The sequence below is a fragment of the Photinus pyralis genome, unplaced genomic scaffold, assembly GCF_008802855.1.
Source record: "Photinus pyralis isolate 1611_PpyrPB1 unplaced genomic scaffold, Ppyr1.3 Ppyr1.4_LG10, whole genome shotgun sequence".
In the NCBI taxonomy this organism is placed as follows: domain Eukaryota; kingdom Metazoa; phylum Arthropoda; class Insecta; order Coleoptera; family Lampyridae; genus Photinus; species Photinus pyralis.
Window position 1 is genome coordinate 19,507,023 of NW_022170250.1, and position 4,844 is coordinate 19,511,866.

Below are 4,844 nucleotides of genomic sequence, written 5' to 3' on the forward strand. Positions count from 1 at the left end.
AGCATATATTGTGCGTATGTTCTATCCATGATTTCATAAATATTTTAAGGTGGATAACCCACTTCAATAACTCCTTGCCCCCTACAAATAAGTCTTCATGAGTGCTGATAGGATGGCGCAGAAATTTAGCATGAAGAAAAAAAAAGGATGTGCATGAATTATTTAAAAAATAAACTGTATATAAGAAAGCTCTCTTAACGGCGCTCCCCCCTATAACATTTCCTATAATAGCAAAACAATTTCTTACCCCCCTAAGATAAACATTCCCAAAAGTAGTAGATTACATACCGAGGTGGGAAGTGGTTCATTACCTACGCCGAGAGGCTTTGGGCAATTATTTTGAGGAATATAATATGAGGTACCCGTGACATCCACGCCTGTCGGTCAATGAATTATTTTTATTTGTTACTCAGTTGTAAACGTTGATTAACAAGACAAAACGCAAACGGGTAAACGTCATCTTTAAACGCTACTGACTTGTAAAACTGACAGCTGACCTGTAAAACTGACAGCTGACCTGTAAAAATTTTACAAGTTAGTAATCTAGTAATTTCATTGGCCAGAATTAATGCGAAGTCTCGGTTACATGGATAATATGATATTTTAGAAATTTCTTCGAGATCAATTTAAGAACTAATTATTTACGTTTACCAATGAGTAACAAATAAAATATTGTACATTATACGCCAGGTAATAGTTTTTACTGGCTCTAGGAGATGACAGGCTCGCCTGACGGCTCGCCAGTCAACTTCTCCTATCGCCAGTAAAAACTCACTTACCTGGCTAATAATGTAAAATACTATTACATTACAGTATACATATAAGCAAAAGTACCTATACCTCGTTTTGGTCTAAGATTTTGGTATTCAACGTTACAGATCCTATTTTCCCCTAGACACTGCAAAACTAATTAGAATTACGGTTGGGGGCCTTTTCGGTAATGTGCTTCGCCTTTGAAATTCGCCCCTTTATAAATCGTATCGACGTAGCAGTGGAGTCATGCTATTTAGAGAACTGGAAACGGAAGGAAGAGGTAACAGGTGAATAGATTGAGGCTGTGTATATTTATGAGCTCCTCATTTTTGGCAGTTGTGATAATTCCACCACCGCTGCCGAGGGCTTCTTTCTGCGTAACAGGAACCCGCGCTACCCGAATTTGTTTGGCGTTGATACAATTCCTTTGGGAATAACTGAGGTAGTTCACATATAACAAGCGCCAATCATCGCAGTCAACCACTTTCAAGGTCACGAGTTGAAAATATAAGCTTAGCGATGCTTTCAATCAGTACAGTAGTGCTAGTAGTCCCTATACTGCTCGAAACAGTTGGTGAATCGGTAGCAGAAAATGGTTATTGCTATTGGCGTTCAAGGATTTAAAACATCCACAACGACATTTACGCCAAAGGAGTTGGCGGTATTTAATGGGCACCAAGTTGCACATTTTGTGTTCAAACCTCCATTTTCATTTAGCAGCTTAGATGTGAACTATCAAAGACAAGCAATCTGGCTGATGCACAACCACCATTGTATTAAATGGGAAGAAGGACATACACCGCCCCACTTATTTCCGATTATACTTCGCCGGCTAGTATCACCAATGGAGGCTATATATGTGAAAGGAAAGGAGAAGGCAGAATTTATACGAAAAACCTTATCGCAGGATGTCGTCGAAATCAACGAGGAACCTGCATTACCTAAATTGGAAGCCAGCTGTTTATATCATTCCTATCCAAAATGTCATTGTGCATTGGCAAACGTGTATTACATACATAACAATTATACAATGTCGTAATTGTTTAGTAAATAAAGCGATCAAAGTTTAACATTTATTCTTTCTCTTAATACCCTATAAATAAGGATGCCTATGTGCAAAACGATCGCAAGTGTACGTCTAGTGGTGGGGACTGGACGAAAAATCTTGGATAGAAAATGATAATATCGTATTGTAATTTTCGCTGTAAATTAATAAATAAAAAAAAACAAAAGCTTTTTTGATCTTTTTTTATTTTTCCTTCCAATTACCATACAACATATTTTTCATTTTTTCTAGTAGTAGTAGTAACGCTAACAAGAATATCGTACGTTTTATGGTAATCGTTCAGCAGCGGCGAGGGCCATATGCTGCTATCTGGACCACACCTCCAACCCAGGAGAGCGTTAGGATCTTGTGTACCGGTTCTTATATTTTTCAATAGCCACTCGTAGATTTTCCAATGGTGAGCATCTTGCCGTGGACTAAAATTATACCTAACATTCGACTCTTGGCAAACATCAATAAATATTTGCAGCGCATTAAAGTTTGCGTATTCTGCCACTGTGCACATAGCATCGTTAATGACATACGAACTATCCTTATACATACTACTACTAATTACATTATTTACACTATTTGCTCTTAAATCTGCGATAAAAGTTGTAAAATAAAACGATCCGCTTTGAGACGATCGTACTTTTGCTGTATCGCTTTACGCGCCTGAACTATTCGTCGTTTCAAGGCCATCTCCTTATTATCCATGATCAACGGAACAGGTAAACAGATATCAAAAAACAGATCAACTGGAACAGGGTCTGTTCCCCAATAAAGCTGTTATAGCTGTTATAGCTGTTCGGCTGTTATACCTGTTCAGCTGTTATAGCTATTCAGCTGTTATAGCTGTTCAGCTGCTAGGAAAACGAATGCAAATAATTGACGTTAAGACATACATGCTTCTTAAATTGAGTAGGATAAACATAGCTATTTTTACAGAAGGCCAAACGTATAAACTGGTAAACAGATAAACTAGTAAACAACTGAACAGGTAAACAGATAAACAGCTATAACAGAAACAGCTTTATTTAAAAAAACAGATATTGTTTACCTGTTTATCCGTTTACCTGTTTATCTGTTTACCTGTTTATCTGTTTATTTTGAAAGCTGTAGGTATAGGTACTTGATAACCGTGTTTTTTCAACTGAAAAATAAGCACGTTTTCACGGTAGGTATTATACATAGTGATCGAAACCTTTTCTGAAACGATCGTTTTGCACATAGGCATCCTTATTTATAGGGTATTAAGAGAAAGAATAAATGTTAAACTTTGATCGCTTTATTTACTAAACAATTACGACATTGTATAATTGTTATGTATGTAATACACGTTTGCCAATGCACAATGACATTTTGGATAGGAATGATATAAACAGCTGGCTTCCAATTTAGGTAATGCAGGTTCCTCGTTGATTTCGACGACATCCTGCGATAAGGTTTTTCGTATAAATTCTGCCTTCTCCTTTCCTTTCACATATATAGCCTCCATTGGTGATACTAGCCGCGAAGTATAATCGGAAATAAGTGGGGCGGTGTATGTCCTTCTTCCCATTTAATACAATGGTGGTTGTGCATCAGCCAGATTGCTTGTCTCTGGTAGTTCACATCTAAGCTGCTAAATGAAAATGGAGGTTTGAACACAAAATGTGCAACTTGGTGCCCATTAAATACCGCCAACTCCTTTGGCGTAAATGTCGTTGTGGATGATTTAAATCCTTGAACGTCAATCGCAATAACCATTTTCTGCTATTGATTCACCAACTGTTGCGAGCACTATAGGTACTACTGGACTACTAGCACTACTGTACTGATTGAAAGCATCGATATAGCTTATATTTCCAACCCGTAACCTTGAAAGTGGTTGACTGCGATGATTGGCGCTTGTTATATGTGAACTGCCTCAGTTATTCCGAAAGGAATTGTATCAACGGCAAACAAATTCGGGTAGCGCGGGTTCCTCTTACGCAGAAAGGAGCCCTCGGCAGCGGTGGTGGAATTATTACAACTGCCAAAAATGAGGATCTCATAAATATACACAGCCTCAATCTATTCACCTGTCACCTCTTCCGTTTCCAGTTCTCTAAATAGCATGACTCCACTGCTACGTCGATACGATTTACAAAGGTGCGAATTTCAAACGCCAAGCACATTACCGAAAAGGCCCCCAACCGTAATTCTAATTAGTTTTGTAGTGTCTAGGGGAAAATAGAATCTGTAACGTTGAATACCAAAATCTTAGACCAAAACGAGGTATAGGTACTTTTGCTTATATGTATACTGTAATGTAATAGTATTTTACATTATTAGCCAGGTAAGTGAGTTTTTACTGGCGATAGGAGAAGTTGACTGGCGAGCCGTCAGGCGAGCCTGTCATCTCCTAGAGCCAGTAAAAACTATTACCTGGCGTATAATGTACAATATTTTATTTGTTACTCATTGGTAAACGTAAATAATTAGTTCTTAAATTGATCTCGAAGAAATTTCTAAAATATCATATTATCCATGTAACCGAGACTTCGCATTAATTCTGGCCAATGCAATTACTAGATTACTAACTTGTAAAATTTTTACACGTCAGCTGTCAGTTTTACAAGTCAGTAGCGTTTAAAGATGACGTTTACCCGTTTGCGTTTTGTCTTGTTAATCAACGTTTACAACTGAGTAACAAATAAAAATAATTCATTGACCGACAGGCGTGGATGTCACGGGTACCTCATATTATATTCCTCAAAATAATTGCCCAAAGCCTCTCGGCGTAGGTAATGAACCACTTCCCACCTCGGTATGTAATCTACTACTTTTGGGAATGTTTATCTTAGGGGTGTAAGAAATTGTTTTGCTATTATAGGAAATGTTATAGGGGGGGGGCGCCGTTAAGAGAGCTTTCTTATATACAGTTTATTTTTTAAATAATTCATGCACATCCTTTTTTTTTCTTCATGCTAAATTTCTGCGCCATCCTATCAGCACTCATGAAGACTTATTTGTAGGGGGCAAGGAGTTATTGAAGTGGGTTATCCACCTTAAAATATTTATG